At 39.4% G+C, this 6,000-nt stretch overlaps 1 long non-coding RNA gene across 1 annotated transcript in view; it reads left to right on the plus strand.

The window, feature by feature from the left end:
* The window catches only part of LOC129517038 (uncharacterized), a 67,613-nt gene extending 62,905 nt beyond the window's left edge, over positions 1-4,708 (plus strand). The window contains exon 3 of the long non-coding RNA XR_008665927.1: positions 4,640-4,708. This is a non-coding gene — a long non-coding RNA (uncharacterized LOC129517038). The remainder of the gene's footprint in view (positions 1-4,639) is intronic.
* Positions 4,709-6,000: the final 1,292 nt, after the last annotated feature.

A 6,000-nucleotide genomic window follows, 5' to 3' on the forward strand; every position in this document is an offset into this window, starting at 1 on the left:
TGCAGAACAGTTATCCAATCTGCTCTTCTGACACGTGTAAATGCCCTACAACCAGTTATCTGTCCTCAAGCAAGAAATCAGATGTATTTTGGTTGGAGCCTTAATGAAAATGCCTGGTGGGAATTTGTATTGTTTTCATTTCCTGCGATGGTAATGTAGTTGCGCAATTAAAAACCAGGTACAGATTCTACACAGTGGTGGGATTTCATTCCTGTCTCAATCTAAAGAGTCTCAGTCCTCAAGAGGCTTTCAAAAAATGTGCTTTTTTTGTCTCTAGAAAAAAACGGAATGGAAACAAAAGAAAGTATCTTCACTTACACATAGAAGAGTTCATTTCTCTCTTCTGTCAAGAATCAGATTAGAGCATGCACACATAGGAATGATGTACCTCTTAATATCCATATTTATAATGAAAACTTCTGCTGCTAGGACTAGAGTAATGTAACTGCTATATTTGTAACTGTTTGTAATGTGTCTCAGAGCCCTGATTTTCTCACTAAGGTTGCATTATTTAGTGCCAGACAAGAAAGCTACAATTCATGAGCAATGATCATTTTCTCACTAAAAAATGAATGAGCACTAGTATATATGCCTGCTGGTTTATTATTTAAAGATAGTTCAAGTCAAATCATTATACCTTCAAATTCTATTTTTGTTTTTTAAAAATCTTATGACTTAACAAATGTAGCTTTAAAAATTCAAGAGGCCAAAATCAAATCCACTCTAATGTATATCCACCTTCGCTTTAGTTGTGTGAACTTCAGTCTCTATTAAAATTTCAACTGAAACCAAAGTAAGTCCCAGGAAAGACTTTTGCTTTGGTCCTCAGTAGTATGGCACCCTAGCCTAGATCATGTTCATTGCTACACAAGTTGACATCCAGCAGAGCTATTTTCCTTCCAATGCTTTCTATCCCAAGAATTTGTGACTAGTTCCATTTGCACCTCAAGCTGTCATGCTTTTCCCATATAGCTTCTTTCCATGAGCCCATCACCAGCAGGGATGCCAAGATACTGTATTGCTAAAGTATTATAACTGAGGTAGCCAATGTCTAGTCTTAGCTGCCTCCCTCAGCTGATGACTCCTGTAAGGGTTCAAAGGCTATTGGGGATCAAACCTAATATATGCTCTGATGAGAAAAAGGGTCCTCAGCAAGTGAGTACTTTGAAATAATACAGAAGAGAGAGAATGAAAAAGCCCGCTCAAAAAAAAAAAAAAAGGTAGGGGAAAGGAAAGAGATTTCCTATTCCCACCCCCAAACACTCAGGGAGGATATAATTCTGATTATCGTAATCATTTTTGTCTTTAAGTTTTTTTCAACTTGTGTGAACCCTGGACATCAGAATCAGATTAATAATACTAAAAATAGAAGTATCTGTTGCTTTTCAGACTCTGTTCAAAGCTTTCCATGTATTACCTCCTTTAATTCTGACAATAACTCTTAAGGTGGATTTATTATAAATCCTCATTTTGCAGATGATGATAATGAATTTCAGAGAGGTGAACTGACTTGACTGAAGTTATGTACCTCCTAACAGTGGGACTGTAACTCAACTCAGGTCTATATGACTCTCTAGCCCACTATCTTAATGCAGAGCTCTGTGGAAATCAGCCAATAGGATGCCGGAGTTATGACAAGTCAAAATGATCTTAATCAACCACCTTGGTATTTGGTGTGATACAGAGCAAATTGATAAATAAGCCGCAGTATGATCAATCATTTCTTATTGGAACAGCATGCCCTCATTTTGTCTCTGTGAAGGTCTGGCTTGACCAATGAGATGATTTGGGGAGGACTGTCCAATGTTAGCTAATAGCATCAGTAACCCAACTTGTAGCAATGCACCACCTATCCAGTCCTTTAAAGTAAATATAAATATTTCTCCTGCCTAGCGTGACTTTGTTTTTATAAAAGGAGATGCTAAGGCATTTACGGAACCAGACTCATTCAAGGATTGCTAAAGGATTTTGCTTGATAGCAACTCCTGTCTTTTTCCTTAAGAAAAATGTTTTATAGCGTAATGGGCATTTTTGTATAGGGGTTCTTAAGAAAATTGGTATAAGTCATTGTGCCTGAAAAAATAACTAAATAAATAATGGGTGAATGAATAAGTGAGACACCAAAAGTTCGATACAGCGTACAGTTAAATACATTGAAGGATAGTAGCTAAGTCCTGTTTAAGTTATTTGAACCACAGAACAATTCTCAACTTTGAAAAATGGCTTCTGAGTTTTAAAGAGGAAAATATTTTTCAGGGTAATAAAAAAATACAAAATTTAAATGGAGTAGCAACCAATGCCCTCTTGCTACCTTTGTTTTTCGCTTTTTCAAAAAATGTTTTTCTCTTTACATGAAAAAATCTCTATATTTACTAATTCTTTAGAAAATTCTTCCACACTCTAGTCCAGCTTCTCCCTCTCTCCTCTCCCCTTTCCCAGGCACTGCTGTGTTCTCAGGCCCCCTCTCACTCCCCTTGGGCTTGGATAAGTAGCCTCCCTCAAAGAGTTACTGTGATTCCCTGAGCCCTTCACTTACTTGGCTGGCCATGGAGAGAATTGAACATCCATTGTGAAATACTTCCTGGGAAGGTGTATTTATCACTTTAGAAGCTATTTTAAATAAGAGACTAAAATAGTAGTTATCATTTAATTTTTCATTGGAAACCTACTTTGTAGGACATCATATGACACAGAAGACCATCACCTCGATACGTCCAATTTTGCCTGTCTTCTGACCAAGTTTTCAGCTTCCTGATGAACATCCCTCTCTCCCTCGCTGGTCTTACAGACATTTCAAATTTGACTTTTCCATAGTTTAAATGGCCATCAGTCCAATTACATACAACTTGCTCTTTTTTTTTTAAAGAAAAATCCAGGGGGGCCTGGGTGACTCAGTCAGTTAAGCATCTGCCTTCGACTCAGGTCATAATCCCGGGGTTCTGGGGTGGAGCCCCACATTGAGTTCCCTGCTCAGTGGAGACTCTGCTTGTCCCTCTCCCTCTGCCGCTCCCCCTACTTGTGTTTGCTCTCTCACTCTCTCTCTAATAAATAAAATCTAAAAAAAAAAAAGAATAATCCAAATGCTGTATTACAATCTCAGTGCTTTTTGCACTCAGTACACAATTTTGCCCTTCCTAGGTATACATATTTGTTGAATTAAACACTAAGTTAAAAACATTTTCTACCTAAAACTTGTAACTAATGGTATTGCCGATACCAGCGTGGGGTTGGGGAAGGGTGTATAGAGAATTGCCGGAGGTGTAAATAACATACTTTCCAGCTAAGGGACATGAAAGCTCTGTCTTTTCATTTTTTTCTTTCAGTGTGTTCAAACTTATTTTTTTTGTTCCTCATAACTCAAAAACAGTTTAATGGAAAAACTTCAAGTGTTATATATATATTAGTCCTTGATGAGAACTACAATGTAAGAATAATTTTACCAACATGGAATTTAAAGACTTTTTTATTCATTGAAGGTTAATTTTTCTTTTCAAGAGAGATCACCATGACGTCCCTACAGACAAAATAATTTCCACCAGGCATCTGGCAATAGTTTCACCTATCTAAGGTTTCATTTCGAAAAATAAAATGCCTAGTCTTTTCTTTGAAAGGACACAATCTTTGGCATAAAATGGTTTCCTGTGGGCCTAAGTTTGTCATATTTACTTCTATAAAGTGTCAGGCTCTCCCACGGGTTCTATTTTCATTTACTCCATACAGTTTGGCTTCACCTTTGCTTGTAGATCTTTCAGGTAGAAGTCAGCAGAGTGTCTTGGTCTGTAGAAATGTGTGTTTACCAAAGGGAAAGATTGGGCCAAGTGAAAATGAGGACGGTGATTAGCATTAGCTCCCCAGACATCCTCCGAGTAAGAATGGCCCCTATTCCGGGAGCCAGAACTATCCATTCAGGGTCTATCTCTTCACCTCAGCGATTTACTGAACAGGAAACTTCAGGCCTCCCCCAACAATGCCTGTTCTATGAATGAGTGTGGTCTAGAGGTAACTTTTAAAAATGCTTTCTCCAAAGAAGCATTAGATCTAAAGGAGGCCACCAAGTCCTGGGCAGCAAGTAGGAAGGAAAACTGAAGTCATAGCTTTTCAGACAAGTACTTTCTCTTCCCACACATGCCGCTGATTGCTTAATGCTCCCATGAAGACTATGGCCATAAAATTCCTTCTAGAGGATCCCTTCGAGGAAACAGAATAAACCACAGCCTGCCCATAATGGAAGGCTAGCCGGCTGCATTATCCAGTAGGGATGAAGGACCTTTGGCTCCAAATAGTCTCAGGGTTTTTGTTTTTGTTTTTTTGTTTTTTTTTTTTTAGCTTGATTTGTAGAACTGCTGAACCATCATCTCTAGGAAGCAGGAGATAATAATAAACAGGTTGAGGAATCATTAAGGCAGATCTCACTCCTGGATGATGTTTCTTCCACATTCCTTTTATTAAATGCTTTTAAAGCTTGCCCCCGAATAGGTTTCCAATGCATTAAAACTCCTGCTGAGACGATCAGTCTAAGATAATATGGAAAAAGATCAGGAGCCATGAAATACTGCATGGAGCTTCCTGGCTTAGATATAGAACCAACGTCATCCCTGTGGTTCACGCTGCCATTATAAACTCTTCTTGTGGTTTGCAGTTTCCACCACAGTCAAGGCAACCAGTGGACAAGATGTGGACGATGAAGCTACATCAGAACTGAAAGGGGGTTTTTCCTTCCCAGGGAAGTGCTCCTTTCCACAGCGCTCTAATGATATGCAGACCTTCATCAGCTGGGATGCTCTGTTTCCTCCGGACTATCAGCTGTGAACATTTCTATTAGCATCAGTTAATCCTTGACCCCCTTCTTGGGTTGCTATTTGGGTTTCTTCCAGAAGGTGAATTGACGCTGTGGCGTTAAGCTGCATTAGCTAGTCATCGTGGCAACGGATTCCAAATAGGTTCTGTCATATGTACTGCTGGAGGGGGTAGTGGATTGGTTGGCTGCTCACTCCTAGCATCTTTGCACCCTGAATGTGATCAGGGAGTAGCTAAAAGTTGGCGAAAGAAGGGGAAAAAAGGGTTGTTGACAGCACAGCAATAATAGAATCTGGAAGCCCCCACTGGGGAATTGCACAGGGCTAGAAGAACAGCGAGGCTGAAGAGGTCAAGAAGCAATGAACCTTAAAACAGCTTTAAAAGGAAACAGATGAAAAGAATGAAGAATTCACCAGGACACACACAGGCCTAAAAGCAGACACAGAGGAATCCTAGAAATACTAACAAAACACATGAACTACTGCAGATGAGGAGGAAATTCAAGCTGGCTGTGAACACTTGGGAAGGCATACGTTTGCACAGGCGGTCGGATTCAGAAAGTACAACATTCCATGATATATATTTCACTTAATGAGGATGAACTGGGGTAAATAGATGAATAAGAACTTGTTATTCAGTTTTATGTAAAAATAATAAAAGTTAAATATCTCTGAAAGAAACGACTGATTTCTGAACTGCTTTCCATCACAGGCTCCTCTTTTTGTTCTTAATGCTCCTTATGGACACATTTATTTCTCCTCCCCCTCCCCTTTTTAATTTTTTTAATTTAAATTCAATTTGCCAACATATTTAGTATAACACCCAAGGCTCATCCCATCAAGTGTCCCCCTCAGTGCCCGTCACCCAGCACCCCCTTCCACAACCCTTTGTTTGTTTCCCAGAGTTAGGAGTCTCTCATGGTTTGTCTTCCTCTCTAATGTTTCCCCACACAGTTCCTCTCCTTTCCCTTACGGTCCCTTTCACTATTTCTTGTATTCCACATATGAATGAAACCATAGGATAATTGTCCTTCTTCGATTGACTTACTTCACTCAGCATAATACCCTCCAGTTCCATCCACGTCGAAGCAAATGGTGGGTATTTGTCGTTTCTAATGGCTGAGGAATATTCCATTGTGTACATAGACCACATCTCCTTTATCCATTCATCTTTCGATGGACACCGAGGCTCCTTCCACAGTTT

Source organism: Nyctereutes procyonoides, unplaced genomic scaffold, assembly GCF_905146905.1.
Source record: "Nyctereutes procyonoides isolate TBG_1078 unplaced genomic scaffold, NYPRO_anot_genome, whole genome shotgun sequence".
NCBI classification, from domain to species: domain Eukaryota; kingdom Metazoa; phylum Chordata; class Mammalia; order Carnivora; family Canidae; genus Nyctereutes; species Nyctereutes procyonoides.